At 57.0% G+C, this 23,578-nt stretch overlaps 29 non-coding genes across 29 annotated transcripts; all 29 read right to left on the bottom strand.

Moving 5' to 3' along the window:
* Positions 1-512: 512 nt before the first annotated feature.
* On the bottom strand, positions 513-631 carry LOC140413591 (5S ribosomal RNA). The gene has a single exon (XR_011942754.1). It is a non-coding gene; the product is annotated as a 5S ribosomal RNA (ribosomal RNA).
* Positions 632-1,325: 694 nt separating this feature from the next.
* Positions 1,326-1,444, bottom strand: LOC140413329 (5S ribosomal RNA). Its single transcript, XR_011942502.1, has one exon. It is a non-coding gene; the product is annotated as a 5S ribosomal RNA (ribosomal RNA).
* Positions 1,445-2,138: 694 nt separating this feature from the next.
* LOC140412919 (5S ribosomal RNA) lies at positions 2,139-2,257 on the bottom strand. The gene has a single exon (XR_011942103.1). It is a non-coding gene; the product is annotated as a 5S ribosomal RNA (ribosomal RNA).
* A 694-nt stretch (positions 2,258-2,951) lies between these two features.
* LOC140412918 (5S ribosomal RNA) lies at positions 2,952-3,070 on the bottom strand. The gene has a single exon (XR_011942102.1). It is a non-coding gene; the product is annotated as a 5S ribosomal RNA (ribosomal RNA).
* Positions 3,071-3,764: 694 nt separating this feature from the next.
* LOC140412917 (5S ribosomal RNA) lies at positions 3,765-3,883 on the bottom strand. The gene has a single exon (XR_011942101.1). It is a non-coding gene; the product is annotated as a 5S ribosomal RNA (ribosomal RNA).
* Positions 3,884-4,577: 694 nt separating this feature from the next.
* Positions 4,578-4,696, bottom strand: LOC140412914 (5S ribosomal RNA). Its single transcript, XR_011942099.1, has one exon. It is a non-coding gene; the product is annotated as a 5S ribosomal RNA (ribosomal RNA).
* Positions 4,697-5,390: 694 nt separating this feature from the next.
* On the bottom strand, positions 5,391-5,509 carry LOC140413710 (5S ribosomal RNA). Its single transcript, XR_011942867.1, has one exon. It is a non-coding gene; the product is annotated as a 5S ribosomal RNA (ribosomal RNA).
* A 694-nt stretch (positions 5,510-6,203) lies between these two features.
* LOC140412913 (5S ribosomal RNA) lies at positions 6,204-6,322 on the bottom strand. Its single transcript, XR_011942098.1, has one exon. It is a non-coding gene; the product is annotated as a 5S ribosomal RNA (ribosomal RNA).
* Positions 6,323-7,016: 694 nt separating this feature from the next.
* LOC140412912 (5S ribosomal RNA) lies at positions 7,017-7,135 on the bottom strand. The gene has a single exon (XR_011942097.1). It is a non-coding gene; the product is annotated as a 5S ribosomal RNA (ribosomal RNA).
* A 694-nt stretch (positions 7,136-7,829) lies between these two features.
* Positions 7,830-7,948, bottom strand: LOC140413328 (5S ribosomal RNA). The gene has a single exon (XR_011942501.1). It is a non-coding gene; the product is annotated as a 5S ribosomal RNA (ribosomal RNA).
* Positions 7,949-8,642: 694 nt separating this feature from the next.
* Positions 8,643-8,761, bottom strand: LOC140412911 (5S ribosomal RNA). Its single transcript, XR_011942096.1, has one exon. It is a non-coding gene; the product is annotated as a 5S ribosomal RNA (ribosomal RNA).
* A 694-nt stretch (positions 8,762-9,455) lies between these two features.
* On the bottom strand, positions 9,456-9,574 carry LOC140412909 (5S ribosomal RNA). Its single transcript, XR_011942095.1, has one exon. It is a non-coding gene; the product is annotated as a 5S ribosomal RNA (ribosomal RNA).
* Positions 9,575-10,268: 694 nt separating this feature from the next.
* Positions 10,269-10,387, bottom strand: LOC140413429 (5S ribosomal RNA). Its single transcript, XR_011942597.1, has one exon. It is a non-coding gene; the product is annotated as a 5S ribosomal RNA (ribosomal RNA).
* Positions 10,388-11,081: 694 nt separating this feature from the next.
* On the bottom strand, positions 11,082-11,200 carry LOC140412908 (5S ribosomal RNA). Its single transcript, XR_011942094.1, has one exon. It is a non-coding gene; the product is annotated as a 5S ribosomal RNA (ribosomal RNA).
* A 694-nt stretch (positions 11,201-11,894) lies between these two features.
* LOC140412907 (5S ribosomal RNA) lies at positions 11,895-12,013 on the bottom strand. The gene has a single exon (XR_011942093.1). It is a non-coding gene; the product is annotated as a 5S ribosomal RNA (ribosomal RNA).
* A 694-nt stretch (positions 12,014-12,707) lies between these two features.
* On the bottom strand, positions 12,708-12,826 carry LOC140412906 (5S ribosomal RNA). Its single transcript, XR_011942092.1, has one exon. It is a non-coding gene; the product is annotated as a 5S ribosomal RNA (ribosomal RNA).
* Positions 12,827-13,520: 694 nt separating this feature from the next.
* Positions 13,521-13,639, bottom strand: LOC140412905 (5S ribosomal RNA). Its single transcript, XR_011942091.1, has one exon. It is a non-coding gene; the product is annotated as a 5S ribosomal RNA (ribosomal RNA).
* Positions 13,640-14,333: 694 nt separating this feature from the next.
* Positions 14,334-14,452, bottom strand: LOC140412904 (5S ribosomal RNA). Its single transcript, XR_011942090.1, has one exon. It is a non-coding gene; the product is annotated as a 5S ribosomal RNA (ribosomal RNA).
* A 694-nt stretch (positions 14,453-15,146) lies between these two features.
* LOC140412902 (5S ribosomal RNA) lies at positions 15,147-15,265 on the bottom strand. The gene has a single exon (XR_011942088.1). It is a non-coding gene; the product is annotated as a 5S ribosomal RNA (ribosomal RNA).
* A 694-nt stretch (positions 15,266-15,959) lies between these two features.
* LOC140412901 (5S ribosomal RNA) lies at positions 15,960-16,078 on the bottom strand. Its single transcript, XR_011942087.1, has one exon. It is a non-coding gene; the product is annotated as a 5S ribosomal RNA (ribosomal RNA).
* A 694-nt stretch (positions 16,079-16,772) lies between these two features.
* On the bottom strand, positions 16,773-16,891 carry LOC140412900 (5S ribosomal RNA). Its single transcript, XR_011942086.1, has one exon. It is a non-coding gene; the product is annotated as a 5S ribosomal RNA (ribosomal RNA).
* A 694-nt stretch (positions 16,892-17,585) lies between these two features.
* LOC140412898 (5S ribosomal RNA) lies at positions 17,586-17,704 on the bottom strand. The gene has a single exon (XR_011942085.1). It is a non-coding gene; the product is annotated as a 5S ribosomal RNA (ribosomal RNA).
* A 694-nt stretch (positions 17,705-18,398) lies between these two features.
* On the bottom strand, positions 18,399-18,517 carry LOC140412897 (5S ribosomal RNA). The gene has a single exon (XR_011942084.1). It is a non-coding gene; the product is annotated as a 5S ribosomal RNA (ribosomal RNA).
* Positions 18,518-19,211: 694 nt separating this feature from the next.
* LOC140412896 (5S ribosomal RNA) lies at positions 19,212-19,330 on the bottom strand. Its single transcript, XR_011942083.1, has one exon. It is a non-coding gene; the product is annotated as a 5S ribosomal RNA (ribosomal RNA).
* Positions 19,331-20,024: 694 nt separating this feature from the next.
* Positions 20,025-20,143, bottom strand: LOC140412895 (5S ribosomal RNA). Its single transcript, XR_011942082.1, has one exon. It is a non-coding gene; the product is annotated as a 5S ribosomal RNA (ribosomal RNA).
* A 694-nt stretch (positions 20,144-20,837) lies between these two features.
* Positions 20,838-20,956, bottom strand: LOC140412894 (5S ribosomal RNA). The gene has a single exon (XR_011942081.1). It is a non-coding gene; the product is annotated as a 5S ribosomal RNA (ribosomal RNA).
* A 694-nt stretch (positions 20,957-21,650) lies between these two features.
* LOC140413709 (5S ribosomal RNA) lies at positions 21,651-21,769 on the bottom strand. The gene has a single exon (XR_011942866.1). It is a non-coding gene; the product is annotated as a 5S ribosomal RNA (ribosomal RNA).
* A 694-nt stretch (positions 21,770-22,463) lies between these two features.
* On the bottom strand, positions 22,464-22,582 carry LOC140412893 (5S ribosomal RNA). The gene has a single exon (XR_011942080.1). It is a non-coding gene; the product is annotated as a 5S ribosomal RNA (ribosomal RNA).
* Positions 22,583-23,276: 694 nt separating this feature from the next.
* LOC140412892 (5S ribosomal RNA) lies at positions 23,277-23,395 on the bottom strand. Its single transcript, XR_011942079.1, has one exon. It is a non-coding gene; the product is annotated as a 5S ribosomal RNA (ribosomal RNA).
* Positions 23,396-23,578: the final 183 nt, after the last annotated feature.

Here is a 23,578-nt window from a genome sequence, read left to right as displayed (position 1 = left end):
CCGTCCCCACTTGGCTCTCTTTTTTCTTCTCCACCTCCCCAAGGAAAACTGCAAGCCCCGCCCACCTCACACCAGCCTGCCGCCTGCACGCTGCTGCCTTTCCACATTGCAACGCTGCGCACTTCTCTCAGCACAGCCAGCACAAGGGTCAGGCAGGCAATGCAAGCCAGCTCTCTCTTCCTTCGCTTTCCACACCAGCCCCAATGCCACAACTTGCATTCATGCGGCGCCTTCAGGCTAGGAGAGAGAACGTCCTGCCGACACACTGGCTTGCGGCCACACGGGCCAGCTGGCGTGCCCATCAAAGTGCAGCACGCCAAGGCACACAACCGTGCTGCGTTGCAAAGGCCCGGCAAAGCTGCAGCAGCTGAATGGCCCGACCAAGCCGCCTGCCTGAGTTGAGCCCGCAGGCAAGTGTTGGGAGGAATGGCGAGGACGCAGAGAGCAGCAAAAGGTTGGCCTGCCTCTGGTGTGGAGAGTGCTTGGCGTGAGCAGTCTCTGCTGGCCGCAAAAGCCTACTGCACCTGGTATTCCCAGGCGGTCTCCCATCCAAGTACTAACCAGGCCTGAATCTGCTTAGCTTCCGAGATCAGACGAGATCGGGCGTTTTCAGACTAGTATGGCCGTAGGCATCTGCACCACCGTCTTCTCGCCTATTCAAGCTGGCCACCCTAGCAACCTCGCCACTTTTTCTTTCCGGTTGTTTTCAATTTTTTCTCTCTCTTTTTCTACTTCTACTTCTACTTCTCCTCCTCTTTCTCTCCTTCACCTGCTAATTCTAGCCTATATGCCTGATACTCGCTCCCCTTCATGCCGTCCCCACTTGGCTCTCTTTTTTCTTCTCCACCTCCCCAATGAAAACTGCAAGCCCCGCCCACCTCACACCAGCCTGCCGCCTGCACGCTGCTGCCTTTCCACATTGCAACGCTGCGCACTTCTCTCAGCACAGCCAGCACAAGGGTCAGGCAGGCAATGCAAGCCAGCTCTCTCTTCCTTCGCTTTCCACACCAGCCCCAATGCCACAACTTGCATTCATGCGGCGCCTTCAGGCTAGGAGAGAGAACGTCCTGCCGACACACTGGCTTGCGGCCACACGGGCCAGCTGGCGTGCCCATCAAAGTGCAGCACGCCAAGGCACACAACCGTGCTGCGTTGCAAAGGCCCGGCAAAGCTGCAGCAGCTGAATGGCCCGACCAAGCCGCCTGCCTGAGTTGAGCCCGCAGGCAAGTGTTGGGAGGAATGGCGAGGACGCAGAGAGCAGCAAAAGGTTGGCCTGCCTCTGGTGTGGAGAGTGCTTGGCGTGAGCAGTCACTGCTGGCCGCAAAAGCCTACTGCACCTGGTATTCCCAGGCGGTCTCCCATCCAAGTACTAACCAGGCCTGAGTCTGTTTAGCTTCCGAGATCAGACGAGATCGGGCGTTTTCAGACTAGTATGGCCGTAGGCAGCTGCAGCACCGTCTTCTCGCCTATTCAAGCTGGCCACCCTAGCACCCTCGCCACTTCTTCTTTCCGGTTGTTTTCAATTTTTTCTCTCTCTTTTTCTACTTCTACTTCTACTTCTCCTACTCTTTCTCTCCTTCTCCTGCTAATTCTAGCCTATATGCCTGATACTCGCTCCCCTTCATGCCGTCCCCACCTAGCTCTCTTTTTTCTTCTCCACCTCCCCAAGGAAAACTGCAAGCCCCGCCCACCTCACACCAGCCTGCCGCCTGCACGCTGCTGCCTTTCCACATTGCAACGCTGCGCACTTCTCTCAGCACAGCCAGCACAAGGGTCAGGCAGGCAATGCAAGCCAGCTCTCTCTTCCTTCGCTTTCCACACCAGCCCCAATGCCACAACTTGCATTCATGCGGCGCCTTCAGGCTAGGAGAGAGAACGTCCTGCCGACACACTGGCTTGCGGCCACACGGGCCAGCTGGCGTGCCCATCAAAGTGCAGCACGCCAAGGCACACAACCGTGCTGCGTTGCAAAGGCCCGGCAAAGCTGCAGCAGCTGAATGGCCCGACCAAGCCGCCTGCCTGAGTTGAGCCCGCAGGCAAGTGTTGGGAGGAATGGCGAGGACGCAGAGAGCAGCAAAAGGTTGGCCTGCCTCTGGTGTGGAGAGTGCTTGGCGTGAGCAGTCTCTGCTGGCCGCAAAAGCCTACTGCACCTGGTATTCCCAGGCGGTCTCCCATCCAAGTACTAACCAGGCCTGAGTCTGCTTAGCTTCCGAGATCAGACGAGATCGGGCGTTTTCAGACTAGTATGGCCGTAGGCATCTGCACCACCGTCTTCTCGCCTATTCAATCTGGCCACCCTAGCAACCTCGCCACTTCTTCTTTCCGGTTGTTTTCAATTTTTTCTCTCTCTTTTTCTACTTCTACTTCTACTTCTCCTCCTCTTTCTCTCCTTCACCTGCTAATTCTAGCCTATATGCCTGATACTCGCTCCCCTTCATGCCGTCCCCACTTGGCTCTCTTTTTTCTTCTCCACCTCCCCAATGAAAACTGCAAGCCCCGCCCACCTCACACCAGCCTGCCGCCTGCACGCTGCTGCCTTTCCACATTGCAACGCTGCGCACTTCTCTCAGCACAGCCAGCACAAGGGTCAGGCAGGCAATGCAAGCCAGCTCTCTCTTCCTTCGCTTTCCACACCAGCCCCAATGCCACAACTTGCATTCATGCGGCGCCTTCAGGCTAGGAGAGAGAACGTCCTGCCGACACACTGGCTTGCGGCCACACGGGCCAGCTGGCGTGCCCATCAAAGTGCAGCACGCCAAGGCACACAACCATGCTGCGTTGCAAAGGCCCGGCAAAGCTGCAGCAGCTGAATGGCCCGACCAAGCCGCCTGCCTGAGTTGAGCCCGCAGGCAAGTGTTGGGAGGAATGGCGAGGACGCAGAGAGCAGCAAAAGGTTGGCCTGCCTCTGGTGTGGAGAGTGCTTGGCGTGAGCAGTCTCTGCTGGCCGCAAAAGCCTACTGCACCTGGTATTCCCAGGCGGTCTCCCATCCAAGTACTAACCAGGCCTGAGTCTGCTTAGCTTCCGAGATCAGACGAGATCGGGCGTTTTCAGACTAGTATGGCCGTAGGCATCTGCAGCACCGTCTTCTCGCCTATTCAAGCTGGCCACCCTAGCAACCTCGCCACTTCTTTTTTCCGGTTGTTTTCAATTTTTTCTCTCTCTTTTTCTACTTCTACTTCTACTTCTCCTCCTCTTTCTCTCCTTCACCTGCTAATTCTAGCCTATATGCCTGATACTCGCTCCCCTTCATGCCGTCCCCACTTGGCTCTCTTTTTTCTTCTCCACCTCCCCAATGAAAACTGCAAGCCCCGCCCACCTCACACCAGCCTGCCGCCTGCACGCTGCTGCCTTTCCACATTGCAACGCTGCGCACTTCTCTCAGCACAGCCAGCACAAGGGTCAGGCAGGCAATGCAAGCCAGCTCTCTCTTCCTTCGCTTTCCACACCAGCCCCAATGCCACAACTTGCATTCATGCGGCGCCTTCAGGCTAGGAGAGAGAACGTCCTGCCGACACACTGGCTTGCGGCCACACGGGCCAGCTGGCGTGCCCATCAAAGTGCAGCACGCCAAGGCACACAACCGTGCTGCGTTGCAAAGGCCCGGCAAAGCTGCAGCAGCTGAATGGCCCGACCAAGCCGCCTGCCTGAGTTGAGCCCGCAGGCAAGTGTTGGGAGGAATGGCGAGGACGCAGAGAGCAGCAAAAGGTTGGCCTGCCTCTGGTGTGGAGAGTGCTTGGCGTGAGCAGTCACTGCTGGCCGCAAAAGCCTACTGCACCTGGTATTCCCAGGCGGTCTCCCATCCAAGTACTAACCAGGCCTGAGTCTGCTTAGCTTCCGAGATCAGACGAGATCGGGCGTTTTCAGACTAGTATGGCCGTAGGCAGCTGCAGCACCGTCTTCTCGCCTATTCAAGCTGGCCACCCTAGCACCCTCGCCACTTCTTCTTTCCGGTTGTTTTCAATTTTTTCTCTCTCTTTTTCTACTTCTACTTCTACTTCTCCTCCTCTTTCTCTCCTTCACCTGCTAATTCTAGCCTATATGCCTGATACTCGCTCCCCTTCATGCCGTCCCCACTTGGCTCTCTTTTTTATTCTCCACCTCCCCAATGAAAACTGCAAGCCCCGCCCACCTCACACCAGCCTGCCGCCTGCACGCTGCTGCCTTTCCACATTGCAACGCTGCGCACTTCTCTCAGCACAGCCAGCACAAGGGTCAGGCAGGCAATGCAAGCCAGCTCTCTCTTCCTTCGCTTTCCACACCAGCCCCAATGCCACAACTTGCATTCATGCGGCGCCTTCAGGCTAGGAGAGAGAACGTCCTGCCGACACACTGGCTTGCGGCCACACGGGCCAGCTGGCGTGCCCATCAAAGTGCAGCACGCCAAGGCACACAACCGTGCTGCGTTGCAAAGGCCCGGCAAAGCTGCAGCAGCTGAATGGCCCGACCAAGCCGCCTGCCTGAGTTGAGCCCGCAGGCAAGTGTTGGGAGGAATGGCGAGGACGCAGAGAGCAGCAAAAGGTTGGCCTGCCTCTGGTGTGGAGAGTGCTTGGCGTGAGCAGTCACTGCTGGCCGCAAAAGCCTACTGCACCTGGTATTCCCAGGCGGTCTCCCATCCAAGTACTAACCAGGCCTGAGTCTGCTTAGCTTCCGAGATCAGACGAGATCGGGCGTTTTCAGACTAGTATGGCCGTAGGCAGCTGCAGCACCGTCTTCTCGCCTATTCAAGCTGGCCACCCTAGCACCCTCGCCACTTCTTCTTTCCGGTTGTTTTCAATTTTTTCTCTCTCTTTTTCTACTTCTACTTCTACTTCTCCTACTCTTTCTCTCCTTCTCCTGCTAATTCTAGCCTATATGCCTGATACTCGCTCCCCTTCATGCCGTCCCCACCTAGCTCTCTTTTTTCTTCTCCACCTCCCCAAGGAAAACTGCAAGCCCCGCCCACCTCACACCAGCCTGCCGCCTGCACGCTGCTGCCTTTCCACATTGCAACGCTGCGCACTTCTCTCAGCACAGCCAGCACAAGGGTCAGGCAGGCAATGCAAGCCAGCTCTCTCTTCCTTCGCTTTCCACACCAGCCCCAATGCCACAACTTGCATTCATGCGGCGCCTTCAGGCTAGGAGAGAGAACGTCCTGCCGACACACTGGCTTGCGGCCACACGGGCCAGCTGGCGTGCCCATCAAAGTGCAGCACGCCAAGGCACACAACCGTGCTGCGTTGCAAAGGCCCGGCAAAGCTGCAGCAGCTGAATGGCCCGACCAAGCCGCCTGCCTGAGTTGAGCCCGCAGGCAAGTGTTGGGAGGAATGGCGAGGACGCAGAGAGCAGCAAAAGGTTGGCCTGCCTCTGGTGTGGAGAGTGCTTGGCGTGAGCAGTCTCTGCTGGCCGCAAAAGCCTACTGCACCTGGTATTCCCAGGCGGTCTCCCATCCAAGTACTAACCAGGCCTGAGTCTGCTTAGCTTCCGAGATCAGACGAGATCGGGCGTTTTCAGGCTAGTATGGCCGTAGGCATCTGCACCGCCGTCTTCTCGCCTATTCAAGCTGGCCACCCTAGCAACCTCGCCACTTCTTCTTTCCGGTTGTTTTCAATTTTTTCTCTCTCTTTTTCTACTTCTACTTCTACTTCTCCTCCTCTTTCTCTCCTTCACCTGCTAATTCTAGCCTATATGCCTGATACTCGCTCCCCTTCATGCCGTCCCCACTTGGCTCTCTTTTTTCTTCTCCACCTCCCCAATGAAAACTGCAAGCCCCGCCCACCTCACACCAGCCTGCCGCCTGCACGCTGCTGCCTTTCCACATTGCAACGCTGCGCACTTCTCTCAGCACAGCCAGCACAAGGGTCAGGCAGGCAATGCAAGCCAGCTCTCTCTTCCTTCGCTTTCCACACCAGCCCCAATGCCACAACTTGCATTCATGCGGCGCCTTCAGGCTAGGAGAGAGAACGTCCTGCCGACACACTGGCTTGCGGCCACACGGGCCAGCTGGCGTGCCCATCAAAGTGCAGCACGCCAAGGCACACAACCGTGCTGCGTTGCAAAGGCCCGGCAAAGCTGCAGCAGCTGAATGGCCCGACCAAGCCGCCTGCCTGAGTTGAGCCCGCAGGCAAGTGTTGGGAGGAATGGCGAGGACGCAGAGAGCAGCAAAAGGTTGGCCTGCCTCTGGTGTGGAGAGTGCTTGGCGTGAGCAGTCACTGCTGGCCGCAAAAGCCTACTGCACCTGGTATTCCCAGGCGGTCTCCCATCCAAGTACTAACCAGGCCTGAGTCTGCTTAGCTTCCGAGATCAGACGAGATCGGGCGTTTTCAGACTAGTATGGCCGTAGGCATCTGCAGCACCGTCTTCTCGCCTATTCAAGCTGGCCACCCTAGCACCCTCGCCACTTCTTCTTTCCGGTTGTTTTCAATTTTTTCTCTCTCTTTTTCTACTTCTACTTCTACTTCTCCTCCTCTTTCTCTCCTTCACCTGCTAATTCTAGCCTATATGCCTGATACTCGCTCCCCTTCATGCCGTCCCCACTTGGCTCTCTTTTTTCTTCTCCACCTCCCCAAGGAAAACTGCAAGCCCCGCCCACCTCACACCAGCCTGCCGCCTGCACGCTGCTGCCTTTCCACATTGCAACGCTGCGCACTTCTCTCAGCACAGCCAGCACAAGGGTCAGGCAGGCAATGCAAGCCAGCTCTCTCTTCCTTCGCTTTCCACACCAGCCCCAATGCCACAACTTGCATTCATGCGGCGCCTTCAGGCTAGGAGAGAGAACGTCCTGCCGACACACTGGCTTGCGGCCACACGGGCCAGCTGGCGTGCCCATCAAAGTGCAGCACGCCAAGGCACACAACCGTGCTGCGTTGCAAAGGCCCGGCAAAGCTGCAGCAGCTGAATGGCCCGACCAAGCCGCCTGCCTGAGTTGAGCCCGCAGGCAAGTGTTGGGAGGAATGGCGAGGACGCAGAGAGCAGCAAAAGGTTGGCCTGCCTCTGGTGTGGAGAGTGCTTGGCGTGAGCAGTCTCTGCTGGCCGCAAAAGCCTACTGCACCTGGTATTCCCAGGCGGTCTCCCATCCAAGTACTAACCAGGCCTGAGTCTGCTTAGCTTCCGAGATCAGACGAGATCGGGCGTTTTCAGACTAGTATGGCCGTAGGCATCTGCACCACCGTCTTCTCGCCTATTCAAGCTGGCCACCCTAGCAACCTCGCCACTTCTTCTTTCCGGTTGTTTTCAATTTTTTCTCTCTCTTTTTCTACTTCTACTTCTACTTCTCCTCCTCTTTCTCTCCTTCACCTGCTAATTCTAGCCTATATGCCTGATACTCGCTCCCCTTCATGCCGTCCCCACTTGGCTCTCTTTTTTCTTCTCCACCTCCCCAATGAAAACTGCAAGCCCCGCCCACCTCACACCAGCCTGCCGCCTGCACGCTGCTGCCTTTCCACATTGCAACGCTGCGCACTTCTCTCAGCACAGCCAGCACAAGGGTCAGGCAGGCAATGCAAGCCAGCTCTCTCTTCCTTCGCTTTCCACACCAGCCCCAATGCCACAACTTGCATTCATGCGGCGCCTTCAGGCTAGGAGAGAGAACGTCCTGCCGACACACTGGCTTGCGGCCACACGGGCCAGCTGGCGTGCCCATCAAAGTGCAGCACGCCAAGGCACACAACCGTGCTGCGTTGCAAAGGCCCGGCAAAGCTGCAGCAGCTGAATGGCCCGACCAAGCCGCCTGCCTGAGTTGAGCCCGCAGGCAAGTGTTGGGAGGAATGGCGAGGACGCAGAGAGCAGCAAAAGGTTGGCCTGCCTCTGGTGTGGAGAGTGCTTGGCGTGAGCAGTCACTGCTGGCCGCAAAAGCCTACTGCACCTGGTATTCCCAGGCGGTCTCCCATCCAAGTACTAACCAGGCCTGAGTCTGTTTAGCTTCCGAGATCAGACGAGATCGGGCGTTTTCAGACTAGTATGGCCGTAGGCAGCTGCAGCACCGTCTTCTCGCCTATTCAAGCTGGCCACCCTAGCACCCTCGCCACTTCTTCTTTCCGGTTGTTTTCAATTTTTTCTCTCTCTTTTTCTACTTCTACTTCTACTTCTCCTACTCTTTCTCTCCTTCTCCTGCTAATTCTAGCCTATATGCCTGATACTCGCTCCCCTTCATGCCGTCCCCACCTAGCTCTCTTTTTTCTTCTCCACCTCCCCAAGGAAAACTGCAAGCCCCGCCCACCTCACACCAGCCTGCCGCCTGCACGCTGCTGCCTTTCCACATTGCAACGCTGCGCACTTCTCTCAGCACAGCCAGCACAAGGGTCAGGCAGGCAATGCAAGCCAGCTCTCTCTTCCTTCGCTTTCCACACCAGCCCCAATGCCACAACTTGCATTCATGCGGCGCCTTCAGGCTAGGAGAGAGAACGTCCTGCCGACACACTGGCTTGCGGCCACACGGGCCAGCTGGCGTGCCCATCAAAGTGCAGCACGCCAAGGCACACAACCGTGCTGCGTTGCAAAGGCCCGGCAAAGCTGCAGCAGCTGAATGGCCCGACCAAGCCGCCTGCCTGAGTTGAGCCCGCAGGCAAGTGTTGGGAGGAATGGCGAGGACGCAGAGAGCAGCAAAAGGTTGGCCTGCCTCTGGTGTGGAGAGTGCTTGGCGTGAGCAGTCTCTGCTGGCCGCAAAAGCCTACTGCACCTGGTATTCCCAGGCGGTCTCCCATCCAAGTACTAACCAGGCCTGAGTCTGCTTAGCTTCCGAGATCAGACGAGATCGGGCGTTTTCAGACTAGTATGGCCGTAGGCATCTGCACCACCGTCTTCTCGCCTATTCAAGCTGGCCACCCTAGCAACCTCGCCACTTCTTCTTTCCGGTTGTTTTCAATTTTTTCTCTCTCTTTTTCTACTTCTACTTCTACTTCTCCTCCTCTTTCTCTCCTTCACCTGCTAATTCTAGCCTATATGCCTGATACTCGCTCCCCTTCATGCCGTCCCCACTTGGCTCTCTTTTTTCTTCTCCACCTCCCCAATGAAAACTGCAAGCCCCGCCCACCTCACACCAGCCTGCCGCCTGCACGCTGCTGCCTTTCCACATTGCAACGCTGCGCACTTCTCTCAGCACAGCCAGCACAAGGGTCAGGCAGGCAATGCAAGCCAGCTCTCTCTTCCTTCGCTTTCCACACCAGCCCCAATGCCACAACTTGCATTCATGCGGCGCCTTCAGGCTAGGAGAGAGAACGTCCTGCCGACACACTGGCTTGCGGCCACACGTGCCAGCTGGCGTGCCCATCAAAGTGCAGCACGCCAAGGCACACAACCATGCTGCGTTGCAAAGGCCCGGCAAAGCTGCAGCAGCTGAATGGCCCGACCAAGCCGCCTGCCTGAGTTGAGCCCGCAGGCAAGTGTTGGGAGGAATGGCGAGGACGCAGAGAGCAGCAAAAGGTTGGCCTGCCTCTGGTGTGGAGAGTGCTTGGCGTGAGCAGTCTCTGCTGGCCGCAAAAGCCTACTGCACCTGGTATTCCCAGGCGGTCTCCCATCCAAGTACTAACCAGGCCTGAGTCTGCTTAGCTTCCGAGATCAGACGAGATCGGGCGTTTTCAGACTAGTATGGCCGTAGGCATCTGCAGCACCGTCTTCTCGCCTATTCAAGCTGGCCACCCTAGCAACCTCGCCACTTCTTTTTTCCGGTTGTTTTCAATTTTTTCTCTCTCTTTTTCTACTTCTACTTCTACTTCTCCTCCTCTTTCTCTCCTTCACCTGCTAATTCTAGCCTATATGCCTGATACTCGCTCCCCTTCATGCCGTCCCCACTTGGCTCTCTTTTTTCTTCTCCACCTCCCCAATGAAAACTGCAAGCCCCGCCCACCTCACACCAGCCTGCCGCCTGCACGCTGCTGCCTTTCCACATTGCAACGCTGCGCACTTCTCTCAGCACAGCCAGCACAAGGGTCAGGCAGGCAATGCAAGCCAGCTCTCTCTTCCTTCGCTTTCCACACCAGCCCCAATGCCACAACTTGCATTCATGCGGCGCCTTCAGGCTAGGAGAGAGAACGTCCTGCCGACACACTGGCTTGCGGCCACACGGGCCAGCTGGCGTGCCCATCAAAGTGCAGCACGCCAAGGCACACAACCGTGCTGCGTTGCAAAGGCCCGGCAAAGCTGCAGCAGCTGAATGGCCCGACCAAGCCGCCTGCCTGAGTTGAGCCCGCAGGCAAGTGTTGGGAGGAATGGCGAGGACGCAGAGAGCAGCAAAAGGTTGGCCTGCCTCTGGTGTGGAGAGTGCTTGGCGTGAGCAGTCACTGCTGGCCGCAAAAGCCTACTGCACCTGGTATTCCCAGGCGGTCTCCCATCCAAGTACTAACCAGGCCTGAGTCTGCTTAGCTTCCGAGATCAGACGAGATCGGGCATTTTCAGACTAGTATGGCCGTAGGCAGCTGCAGCACCGTCTTCTCGCCTATTCAAGCTGGCCACCCTAGCACCCTCGCCACTTCTTCTTTCCGGTTGTTTTCAATTTTTTCTCTCTCTTTTTCTACTTCTACTTCTACTTCTCCTCCTCTTTCTCTCCTTCACCTGCTAATTCTAGCCTATATGCCTGATACTCGCTCCCCTTCATGCCGTCCCCACTTGGCTCTCTTTTTTCTTCTCCACCTCCCCAATGAAAACTGCAAGCCCCGCCCACCTCACACCAGCCTGCCGCCTGCACGCTGCTGCCTTTCCACATTGCAACGCTGCGCACTTCTCTCAGCACAGCCAGCACAAGGGTCAGGCAGGCAATGCAAGCCAGCTCTCTCTTCCTTCGCTTTCCACACCAGCCCCAATGCCACAACTTGCATTCATGCGGCGCCTTCAGGCTAGGAGAGAGAACGTCCTGCCGACACACTGGCTTGCGGCCACACGGGCCAGCTGGCGTGCCCATCAAAGTGCAGCACGCCAAGGCACACAACCGTGCTGCGTTGCAAAGGCCCGGCAAAGCTGCAGCAGCTGAATGGCCCGACCAAGCCGCCTGCCTGAGTTGAGCCCGCAGGCAAGTGTTGGGAGGAATGGCGAGGACGCAGAGAGCAGCAAAAGGTTGGCCTGCCTCTGGTGTGGAGAGTGCTTGGCGTGAGCAGTCACTGCTGGCCGCAAAAGCCTACTGCACCTGGTATTCCCAGGCGGTCTCCCATCCAAGTACTAACCAGGCCTGAGTCTGCTTAGCTTCCGAGATCAGACGAGATCGGGCGTTTTCAGACTAGTATGGCCGTAGGCATCTGCAGCACCGTCTTCTCGCCTATTCAAGCTGGCCACCCTAGCACCCTCGCCACTTCTTCTTTCCGGTTGTTTTCAATTTTTTCTCTCTCTTTTTCTACTTCTACTTCTACTTCTCCTACTCTTTCTCTCCTTCTCCTGCTAATTCTAGCCTATATGCCTGATACTCGCTCCCCTTCATGCCGTCCCCACCTAGCTCTCTTTTTTCTTCTCCACCTCCCCAAGGAAAACTGCAAGCCCTGCCCACCTCACACCAGCCTGCCGCCTGCACGCTGCTGCCTTTCCACATTGCAACGCTGCGCACTTCTCTCAGCACAGCCAGCACAAGGGTCAGGCAGGCAATGCAAGCCAGCTCTCTCTTCCTTCGCTTTCCACACCAGCCCCAATGCCACAACTTGCATTCATGCGGCGCCTTCAGGCTAGGTGAGAGAACGTCCTGCCGACACACTGGCTTGCGGCCACACGGGCCAGCTGGCGTGCCCATCAAAGTGCAGCACGCCAAGGCACACAACCGTGCTGCGTTGCAAAGGCCCGGCAAAGCTGCAGCAGCTGAATGGCCCGACCAAGCCGCCTGCCTGAGTTGAGCCCGCAGGCAAGTGTTGGGAGGAATGGCGAGGACGCAGAGAGCAGCAAAAGGTTGGCCTGCCTCTGGTGTGGAGAGTGCTTGGCGTGAGCAGTCTCTGCTGGCCGCAAAAGCCTACTGCACCTGGTATTCCCAGGCGGTCTCCCATCCAAGTACTAACCAGGCCTGAGTCTGCTTAGCTTCCGAGATCAGACGAGATCGGGCGTTTTCAGACTAGTATGGCCGTAGGCATCTGCGCCACCGTCTTCTCGCCTATTCAAGCTGGCCACCCTAGCAACCTCGCCACTTCTTCTTTCCGGTTGTTTTCAATTTTTTCTCTCTCTTTTTCTACTTCTACTTCTACTTCTCCTCCTCTTTCTCTCCTTCACCTGCTAATTCTAGCCTATATGCCTGATACTCGCTCCCCTTCATGCCGTCCCCACTTGGCTCTCTTTTTTCTTCTCCACCTCCCCAATGAAAACTGCAAGCCCCGCCCACCTCACACCAGCCTGCCGCCTGCACGCTGCTGCCTTTCCACATTGCAACGCTGCGCACTTCTCTCAGCACAGCCAGCACAAGGGTCAGGCAGGCAATGCAAGCCAGCTCTCTCTTCCTTCGCTTTCCACACCAGCCCCAATGCCACAACTTGCATTCATGCGGCGCCTTCAGGCTAGGAGAGAGAACGTCCTGCCGACACACTGGCTTGCGGCCACACGGGCCAGCTGGCGTGCCCATCAAAGTGCAGCACGCCAAGGCACCCAACCGTGCTGCGTTGCAAAGGCCCGGCAAAGCTGCAGCAGCTGAATGGCCCGACCAAGCCGCCTGCCTGAGTTGAGCCCGCAGGCAAGTGTTGGGAGGAATGGCGAGGACGCAGAGAGCAGCAAAAGGTTGGCCTGCCTCTGGTGTGGAGAGTGCTTGGCGTGAGCAGTCACTGCTGGCCGCAAAAGCCTACTGCACCTGGTATTCCCAGGCGGTCTCCCATCCAAGTACTAACCAGGCCTGAGTCTGCTTAGCTTCCGAGATCAGACGAGATCGGGCGTTTTCAGACTAGTATGGCCGTAGGCAGCTGCAGCACCGTCTTCTCGCCTATTCAAGCTGGCCACCCTAGCACCCTCGCCACTTCTTCTTTCCGGTTGTTTTCAATTTTTTCTCTCTCTTTTTCTACTTCTACTTCTACTTCTCCTACTCTTTCTCTCCTTCTCCTGCTAATTCTAGCCTATATGCCTGATACTCGCTCCCCTTCATGCCGTCCCCACTTGGCTCTCTTTTTTCTTCTCCACCTCCCCAATGAAAACTGCAAGCCCCGCCCACCTCACACCAGCCTGCCGCCTGCACGCTGCTGCCTTTCCACATTGCAACGCTGCGCACTTCTCTCAGCACAGCCAGCACAAGGGTCAGGCAGGCAATGCAAGCCAGCTCTCTCTTCCTTCGCTTTCCACACCAGCCCCAATGCCACAACTTGCATTCATGCGGCGCCTTCAGGCTAGGAGAGAGAACGTCCTGCCGACACACTGGCTTGCGGCCACACGTGCCAGCTGGCGTGCCCATCAAAGTGCAGCACGCCAAGGCACACAACCATGCTGCGTTGCAAAGGCCCGGCAAAGCTGCAGCAGCTGAATGGCCCGACCAAGCCGCCTGCCTGAGTTGAGCCCGCAGGCAAGTGTTGGGAGGAATGGCGAGGACGCAGAGAGCAGCAAAAGGTTGGCCTGCCTCTGGTGTGGAGAGTGCTTGGCGTGAGCAGTCTCTGCTGGCCGCAAAAGCCTACTGCACCTGGTATTCCCAGGCGGTCTCCCATCCAAGTACTAACCAGGCCTGAGTCTGCTTAGCTTCCGAGATCAGACGAGATCGGGCGTTTTCAGACTAGTATGGCCGTAGGCATCTGCAGCACCGTCTTCTCGCCTATTCAAGCTGGCCACCCTAGCAACCTCGCCACTTCTTTTTTCCGGTTGTTTTCAATTTTTTCTCTCTCTTTTTCTACTTCTACTTCTACTTCTCCTCCTCTTTCTCTCCTTCACCTGCTAATTCTAGCCTATATGCCTGATACTCGCTCCCCTTCATGCCGTCCCCACTTGGCTCTCTTTTTTCTTCTCCACCTCCCCAATGAAAACTGCAAGCCCCGCCCACCTCACACCAGCCTGCCGCCTGCACGCTGCTGCCTTTCCACATTGCAACGCTGCGCACTTCTCTCAGCACAGCCAGCACAAGGGTCAGGCAGGCAATGCAAGCCAGCTCTCTCTTCCTTCGCTTTCCACACCAGCCCCAATGCCACAACTTGCATTCATGCGGCGCCTTCAGGCTAGGAGAGAGAACGTCCTGCCGACACACTGGCTTGCGGCCACACGGGCCAGCTGGCGTGCCCATCAAAGTGCAGCACGCCAAGGCACACAACCGTGCTGCGTTGCAAAGGCCCGGCAAAGCTGCAGCAGCTGAATGGCCCGACCAAGCCGCCTGCCTGAGTTGAGCCCGCAGGCAAGTGTTGGGAGGAATGGCGAGGACGCAGAGAGCAGCAAAAGGTTGGCCTGCCTCTGGTGTGGAGAGTGCTTGGCGTGAGCAGTCACTGCTGGCCGCAAAAGCCTACTGCACCTGGTATTCCCAGGCGGTCTCCCATCCAAGTACTAACCAGGCCTGAGTCTGCTTAGCTTCCGAGATCAGACGAGATCGGGCGTTTTCAGACTAGTATGGCCGTAGGCAGCTGCAGCACCGTCTTCTCGCCTATTCAAGCTGGCCACCCTAGCACCCTCGCCACTTCTTCTTTCCGGTTGTTTTCAATTTTTTCTCTCTCTTTTTCTACTTCTACTTCTACTTCTCCTCCTCTTTCTCTCCTTCACCTGCTAATTCTAGCCTATATGCCTGATACTCGCTCCCCTTCATGCCGTCCCCACTTGGCTCTCTTTTTTCTTCTCCACCTCCCCAATGAAAACTGCAAGCCCCGCCCACCTCACACCAGCCTGCCGCCTGCACGCTGCTGCCTTTCCACATTGCAACGCTGCGCACTTCTCTCAGCACAGCCAGCACAAGGGTCAGGCAGGCAATGCAAGCCAGCTCTCTCTTCCTTCGCTTTCCACACCAGCCCCAATGCCACAACTTGCATTCATGCGGCGCCTTCAGGCTAGGAGAGAGAACGTCCTGCCGACACACTGGCTTGCGGCCACACGGGCCAGCTGGCGTGCCCATCAAAGTGCAGCACGCCAAGGCACACAACCGTGCTGCGTTGCAAAGGCCCGGCAAAGCTGCAGCAGCTGAATGGCCCGACCAAGCCGCCTGCCTGAGTTGAGCCCGCAGGCAAGTGTTGGGAGGAATGGCGAGGACGCAGAGAGCAGCAAAAGGTTGGCCTGCCTCTGGTGTGGAGAGTGCTTGGCGTGAGCAGTCACTGCTGGCCGCAAAAGCCTACTGCACCTGGTATTCCCAGGCGGTCTCCCATCCAAGTACTAACCAGGCCTGAGTCTGCTTAGCTTCCGAGATCAGACGAGATCGGGCGTTTTCAGACTAGTATGGCCGTAGGCATCTGCAGCACCGTCTTCTCGCCTATTCAAGCTGGCCACCCTAGCACCCTCGCCACTTCTTCTTTCCGGTTGTTTTCAATTTTTTCTCTCTCTTTTTCTACTTCTACTTCTACTTCTCCTACTCTTTCTCTCCTTCTCCTGCTAATTCTAGCCTATATGCCTGATACTCGCTCCCCTTCATGCCGTCCCCACCTAGCTCTCTTTTTTCTTCTCCACCTCCCCAAGGAAAACTGCAAGCCCTGCCCACCTCACACCAGCCTGCCGCCTGCACGCTGCTGCCTTTCCACATTGCAACGCTGCGCACTTCTCTCAGCACAGCCAGCACAAGGGTCAGGCAGGCAATGCAAGCCAGCTCTCTCTTCCTTCGCTTTCCACACCAGCCCCAATGCCACAACTTGCATTCATGCGGCGCCTTCAGGCTAGGTGAGAGAACGTCCTGCCGACACACTGGCTTGCGGCCACACGGGCCAGCTGGCGTGCCCATCAAAGTGCAGCACGCCAAGGCACACAACCGTGCTGCGTTGCAAAGGCCCGGCAAAGCTGCAGCAGCTGAATGGCCCGACCAAGCCGCCTGCCTGAGTTGAGCCCGCAGGCAAGTGTTGGGAGGAATGGCGAGGACGCAGAGAGCAGCAAAAGGTTGGCCTGCCTCTGGTGTGGAGAGTGCTTGGCGTGAGCAGTCTCTGCTGGCCGCAAAAGCCTACTGCACCTGGTATTCCCAGGCGGTCTCCCATCCAAGTACTAACCAGGCCTGAGTCTGCTTAGCTTCCGAGATCAGACGAGATCGGGCGTTTTCAGACTAGTATGGCCGTAGGCATCTGCGCCACCGTCTTCTCGCCTATTCAAGCTGGCCACCCTAGCAACCTCGCCACTTCTTCTTTCCGGTTGTTTTCAATTTTTTCTCTCTCTTTTTCTACTTCTACTTCTACTTCTCCTCCTCTTTCTCTCCTTCACCTGCTAATTCTAGCCTATATGCCTGATACTCGCTCCCCTTCATGCCGTCCCCACTTGGCTCTCTTTTTTCTTCTCCACCTCCCCAATGAAAACTGCAAGCCCCGCCCACCTCACACCAGCCTGCCGCCTGCACGCTGCTGCCTTTCCACATTGCAACGCTGCGCACTTCTCTCAGCACAGCCAGCACAAGGGTCAGGCAGGCAATGCAAGCCAGCTCTCTCTTCCTTCGCTTTCCACACCAGCCCCAATGCCACAACTTGCATTCATGCGGCGCCTTCAGGCTAGGAGAGAGAACGTCCTGCCGACACACTGGCTTGCGGCCACACGGGCCAGCTGGCGTGCCCATCAAAGTGCAGCACGCCAAGGCACACAACCGTGCTGCGTTGCAAAGGCCCGGCAAAGCTGCAGCAGCTGAATGGCCCGACCAAGCCGCCTGCCTGAGTTGAGCCCGCAGGCAAGTGTTGGGAGGAATGGCGAGGACGCAGAGAGCAGCAAAAGGTTGGCCTGCCTCTGGTGTGGAGAGTGCTTGGCGTGAGCAGTCACTGCTGGCCGCAAAAGCCTACTGCACCTGGTATTCCCAGGCGGTCTCCCATCCAAGTACTAACCAGGCCTGAGTCTGCTTAGCTTCCGAGATCAGACGAGATCGGGCGTTTTCAGACTAGTATGGCCGTAGGCAGCTGCAGCACCGTCTTCTCGCCTATTCAAGCTGGCCACCCTAGCACCCTCGCCACTTCTTCTTTCCGGTTGTTTTCAATTTTTTCTCTCTCTTTTTCTACTTCTACTTCTACTTCTCCTACTCTTTCTCTCCTTCTCCTGCTAATTCTAGCCTATATGCCTGATACTCGCTCCCCTTCATGCCGTCCCCACTTGGCTCTCTTTTTTCTTCTCCACCTCCCCAATGAAAACTGCAAGCCCCGCCCACCTCACACCAGCCTGCCGCCTGCACGCTGCTGCCTTTCCACATTGCAACGCTGCGCACTTCTCTCAGCACAGCCAGCACAAGGGTCAGGCAGGCAATGCAAGCCAGCTCTCTCTTCCTTCGCTTTCCACACCAGCCCCAATGCCACAACTTGCATTCATGCGGCGCCTTCAGGCTAGGAGAGAGAACGTCCTGCCGACACACTGGCTTGCGGCCACACGTGCCAGCTGGCGTGCCCATCAAAGTGCAGCACGCCAAGGCACACAACCATGCTGCGTTGCAAAGGCCCGGCAAAGCTGCAGCAGCTGAATGGCCCGACCAAGCCGCCTGCCTGAGTTGAGCCCGCAGGCAAGTGTTGGGAGGAATGGCGAGGACGCAGAGAGCAGCAAAAGGTTGGCCTGCCTCTGGTGTGGAGAGTGCTTGGCGTGAGCAGTCTCTGCTGGCCGCAAAAGCCTACTGCACCTGGTATTCCCAGGCGGTCTCCCATCCAAGTACTAACCAGGCCTGAGTCTGCTTAGCTTCCGAGATCAGACGAGATCGGGCGTTTTCAGACTAGTATGGCCGTAGGCATCTGCAGCACCGTCTTCTCGCCTATTCAAGCTGGCCACCCTAGCAACCTCGCCACTTCTTTTTTCCGGTTGTTTTCAATTTTTTCTCTCTCTTTTTCTACTTCTACTTCTACTTCTCCTCCTCTTTCTCTCCTTCACCTGCTAATTCTAGCCTATATGCCTGATACTCGCTCCCCTTCATGCCGTCCCCACTTGGCTCTCTTTTTTCTTCTCCACCTCCCCAATGAAAACTGCAAGCCCCGCCCACCTCACACCAGCCTGCCGCCTGCACGCTGCTGCCTTTCCACATTGCAACGCTGCGCACTTCTCTCAGCACAGCCAGCACAAGGGTCAGGCAGGCAATGCAAGCCAGCTCTCTCTTCCTTCGCTTTCCACACCAGCCCCAATGCCACAACTTGCATTCATGCGGCGCCTTCAGGCTAGGAGAGAGAACGTCCTGCCGACACACTGGCTTGCGGCCACACGGGCCAGCTGGCGTGCCCATCAAAGTGCAGCACGCCAAGGCACACAACCGTGCTGCGTTGCAAAGGCCCGGCAAAGCTGCAGCAGCTGAATGGCCCGACCAAGCCGCCTGCCTGAGTTGAGCCCGCAGGCAAGTGTTGGGAGGAATGGCGAGGACGCAGAGAGCAGCAAAAGGTTGGCCTGCCTCTGGTGTGGAGAGTGCTTGGCGTGAGCAGTCACTGCTGGCCGCAAAAGCCTACTGCACCTGGTATTCCCAGGCGGTCTCCCATCCAAGTACTAACCAGGCCTGAGTCTGCTTAGCTTCCGAGATCAGACGAGATCGGGCGTTTTCAGACTAGTATGGCCGTAGGCAGCTGCAGCACCGTCTTCTCGCCTATTCAAGCTGGCCACCCTAGCACCCTCGCCACTTCTTCTTTCCGGTTGTTTTCAATTTTTTCTCTCTCTTTTTCTACTTCTACTTCTACTTCTCCTCCTCTTTCTCTCCTTCACCTGCTAATTCTAGCCTATATGCCTGATACTCGCTCCCCTTCATGCCGTCCCCACTTGGCTCTCTTTTTTCTTCTCCACCTCCCCAATGAAAACTGCAAGCCCCGCCCACCTCACACCAGCCTGCCGCCTGCACGCTGCTGCCTTTCCACATTGCAACGCTGCGCACTTCTCTCAGCACAGCCAGCACAAGGGTCAGGCAGGCAATGCAAGCCAGCTCTCTCTTCCTTCGCTTTCCACACCAGCCCCAATGCCACAACTTGCATTCATGCGGCGCCTTCAGGCTAGGAGAGAGAACGTCCTGCCGACACACTGGCTTGCGGCCACACGGGCCAGCTGGCGTGCCCATCAAAGTGCAGCACGCCAAGGCACACAACCGTGCTGCGTTGCAAAGGCCCGGCAAAGCTGCAGCAGCTGAATGGCCCGACCAAGCCGCCTGCCTGAGTTGAGCCCGCAGGCAAGTGTTGGGAGGAATGGCGAGGACGCAGAGAGCAGCAAAAGGTTGGCCTGCCTCTGGTGTGGAGAGTGCTTGGCGTGAGCAGTCACTGCTGGCCGCAAAAGCCTACTGCACCTGGTATTCCCAGGCGGTCTCCCATCCAAGTACTAACCAGGCCTGAGTCTGCTTAGCTTCCGAGATCAGACGAGATCGGGCGTTTTCAGACTAGTATGGCCGTAGGCATCTGCAGCACCGTCTTCTCGCCTATTCAAGCTGGCCACCCTTGCACCCTCGCCACTTCTTCTTTCCGGTTGTTTTCAATTTTTTCTCTCTCTTTTTCTACTTCTACTTCTACTTCTCCTACTCTTTCTCTCCTTCTCCTGCTAATTCTAGCCTATATGCCTGATACTCGCTCCCCTTCATGCCGTCCCCACCTAGCTCTCTTTTTTCTTCTCCACCTCCCCAAGGAAAACTGCAAGCCCTGCCCACCTCACACCAGCCTGCCGCCTGCACGCTGCTGCCTTTCCACATTGCAACGCTGCGCACTTCTCTCAGCACAGCCAGCACAAGGGTCAGGCAGGCAATGCAAGCCAGCTCTCTCTTCCTTCGCTTTCCACACCAGCCCCAATGCCACAACTTGCATTCATGCGGCGCCTTCAGGCTAGGTGAGAGAACGTCCTGCCGACACACTGGCTTGCGGCCACACGGGCCAGCTGGCGTGCCCATCAAAGTGCAGCACGCCAAGGCACACAACCGTGCTGCGTTGCAAAGGCCCGGCAAAGCTGCAGCAGCTGAATGGCCCGACCAAGCCGCCTGCCTGAGTTGAGCCCGCAGGCAAGTGTTGGGAGGAATGGCGAGGACGCAGAGAGCAGCAAAAGGTTGGCCTGCCTCTGGTGTGGAGAGTGCTTGGCGTGAGCAGTCTCTGCTGGCCGCAAAAGCCTACTGCACCTGGTATTCCCAGGCGGTCTCCCATCCAAGTACTAACCAGGCCTGAGTCTGCTTAGCTTCCGAGATCAGACGAGATCGGGCGTTTTCAGACTAGTATGGCCGTAGGCATCTGCGCCACCGTCTTCTCGCCTATTCAAGCTGGCCACCCTAGCAACCTCGCCACTTCTTCTTTCCGGTTGTTTTCAATTTTTTCTCTCTCTTTTTCTACTTCTACTTCTACTTCTCCTCCTCTTTCTCTCCTTCACCTGCTAATTCTAGCCTATATGCCTGATACTCGCTCCCCTTCATGCCGTCCCCACTTGGCTCTCTTTTTTATTCTCCACCTCCCCAATGAAAACTGCAAGCCCCGCCCACCTCACACCAGCCTGCCGCCTGCACGCTGCTGCCTTTCCACATTGCAACGCTGCGCACTTCTCTCAGCACAGCCAGCACAAGGGTCAGGCAGGCAATGCAAGCCAGCTCTCTCTTCCTTCGCTTTCCACACCAGCCCCAATGCCACAACTTGCATTCATGCGGCGCCTTCAGGCTAGGAGAGAGAACGTCCTGCCGACACACTGGCTTGCGGCCACACGGGCCAGCTGGCGTGCCCATCAAAGTGCAGCACGCCAAGGCACACAACCGTGCTGCGTTGCAAAGGCCCGGCAAAGCTGCAGCAGCTGAATGGCCCGACCAAGCCGCCTGCCTGAGTTGAGCCCGCAGGCAAGTGTTGGGAGGAATGGCGAGGACGCAGAGAGCAGCAAAAGGTTGGCCTGCCTCTGGTGTGGAGAGTGCTTGGCGTGAGCAGTCACTGCTGGCCGCAAAAGCCTACTGCACCTGGTATTCCCAGGCGGTCTCCCATCCAAGTACTAACCAGGCCTGAGTCTGCTTAGCTTCCGAGATCAGACGAGATCGGGCGTTTTCAGACTAGTATGGCCGTAGGCAGCTGCAGCACCGTCTTCTCGCCTATTCAAGCTGGCCACCCTAGCACCCTCGCCACTTCTTCTTTCCGGTTGTTTTCAATTTTTTCTCTCTCTTTTTCTACTTCTACTTCTACTTCTCCTACTCTTTCTCTCCTTCTCCTGCTAATTCTAGCCTATATGCCTGATACTCGCTCCCCTTCATGCCGTCCCCACCTAGCTCTCTTTTTTCTTCTCCACCTCCCCAAGGAAAACTGCAAGCCCCGCCCACCTCACACCAGCCTGCCGCCTGCACGCTGCTGCCTTTCCACATTGCAACGCTGCGCACTTCTCTCAGCACAGCCAGCACAAGGGTCAGGCAGGCAATGCAAGCCAGCTCTCTCTTCCTTCGCTTTCCACACCAGCCCCAATGCCACAACTTGCATTCATGCGGCGCCTTCAGGCTAGGAGAGAGAACGTCCTGCCGACACACTGGCTTGCGGCCACACGGGCCAGCTGGCGTGCCCATCAAAGTGCAGCACGCCAAGGCACACAACCGTGCTGCGTTGCAAAGGCCCGGCAAAGCTGCAGCAGCTGAATGGCCCGACCAAGCCGCCTGCCTGAGTTGAGCCCGCAGGCAAGTGTTGGGAGGAATGGCGAGGACGCAGAGAGCAGCAAAAGGTTGGCCTGCCTCTGGTGTGGAGAGTGCTTGGCGTGAGCAGTCTCTGCTGGCCGCAAAAGCCTACTGCACCTGGTATTCCCAGGCGGTCTCCCATCCAAGTACTAACCAGGCCTGAGTCTGCTTAGCTTCCGAGATCAGACGAGATCGGGCGTTTTCAGGCTAGTATGGCCGTAGGCATCTACACCGCCGTCTTCTCGCCTATTCAAGCTGGCCACCCTAGCAACCTCGCCACTTCTTCTTTCCGGTTGTTTTCAATTTTTTCTCTCTCTTTTTCTACTTCTACTTCTACTTCTCCTCCTCTTTCTCTCCTTCACCTGCTAATTCTAGCCTATATGCCTGATACTCGCTCCCCTTCATGCCGTCCCCACTTGGCTCTCTTTTTTCTTCTCCACCTCCCCAATGAAAACTGCAAGCCCCGCCCACCTCACACCAGCCTGCCGCCTGCACGCTGCTGCCTTTCCACATTGCAACGCTGCGCACTTCTCTCAGCACAGCCAGCACAAGGGTCAGGCAGGCAATGCAAGCCAGCTCTCTCTTCCTTCGCTTTCCACACCAGCCCCAATGCCACAACTTGCATTCATGCGGCGCCTTCAGGCTAGGAGAGAGAACGTCCTGCCGACACACTGGCTTGCGGCCACACGGGCCAGCTGGCGTGCCCATCAAAGTGCAGCACGCCAAGGCACACAACCGTGCTGCGTTGCAAAGGCCCGGCAAAGCTGCAGCAGCTGAATGGCCCGACCAAGCCGCCTGCCTGAGTTGAGCCCGCAGGCAAGTGTTGGGAGGAATGGCGAGGACGCAGAGAGCAGCAAAAGGTTGGCCTGCCTCTGGTGTGGAGAGTGCTTGGCGTGAGCAGTCACTGCTGGCCGCAAAAGCCTACTGCACCTGGTATTCCCAGGCGGTCTCCCATCCAAGTACTAACCAGGCCTGAGTCTGCTTAGCTTCCGAGATCAGACGAGATCGGGCGTTTTCAGACTAGTATGGCCGTAGGCAGCTGCAGCACCGTCTTCTCGCCTATTCAAGCTGGCCACCCTAGCACCCTCGCCACTTCTTCTTTCCGGTTGTTTTCAATTTTTTCTCTCTCTTTTTCTACTTCTACTTCTACTTCTCCTCCTCTTTCTCTCCTTCACCTGCTAATTCTAGCCTATATGCCTGATACTCGCTCCCCTTCATGCCGTCCCCACTTGGCTCTCTTTTTTCTTCTCCACCTCCCCAATGAAAACTGCAAGCCCCGCCCACCTCACACCAGCCTGCCGCCTGCACGCTGCTGCCTTTCCACATTGCAACGCTGCGCACTTCTCTCAGCACAGCCAGCACAAGGGTCAGGCAGGCAATGCAAGCCAGCTCTCTCTTCCTTCGCTTTCCACACCAGCCCCAATGCCACAACTTGCATTCATGCGGCGCCTTCAGGCTAGGAGAGAGAACGTCCTGCCGACACACTGGCTTGCGGCCACACGGGCCAGCTGGCGTGCCCATCAAAGTGCAGCACGCCAAGGCACACAACCGTGCTGCGTTGCAAAGGCCCGGCAAAGCTGCAGCAGCTGAATGGCCCGACCAAGCCGCCTGCCTGAGTTGAGCCCGCAGGCAAGTGTTGGGAGGAATGGCGAGGACGCAGAGAGCAGCAAAAGGTTGGCCTGCCTCTGGTGTGGAGAGTGCTTGGCGTGAGCAGTCACTGCTGGCCGCAAAAGCCTACTGCACCTGGTATTCCCAGGCGGTCTCCCATCCAAGTACTAACCAGGCCTGAGTCTGCTTAGCTTCCGAGATCAGACGAGATCGGGCGTTTTCAGACTAGTATGGCCGTAGGCATCTGCAGCACCGTCTTCTCGCCTATTCAAGCTGGCCACCCTAGCACCCTCGCCACTTCTTCTTTCCGGTTGTTTTCAATTTTTTCTCTCTCTTTTTCTACTTCTACTTCTACTTCTCCTACTCTTTCTCTCCTTCTCCTGCTAATTCTAGCCTATATGCCTGATACTCGCTCCCCTTCATGC

This window comes from Scyliorhinus torazame, chromosome 4, assembly GCF_047496885.1.
Source record: "Scyliorhinus torazame isolate Kashiwa2021f chromosome 4, sScyTor2.1, whole genome shotgun sequence".
In the NCBI taxonomy this organism is placed as follows: domain Eukaryota; kingdom Metazoa; phylum Chordata; class Chondrichthyes; order Carcharhiniformes; family Scyliorhinidae; genus Scyliorhinus; species Scyliorhinus torazame.
This window is presented reverse-complemented; position numbering and strand designations above follow the sequence as displayed.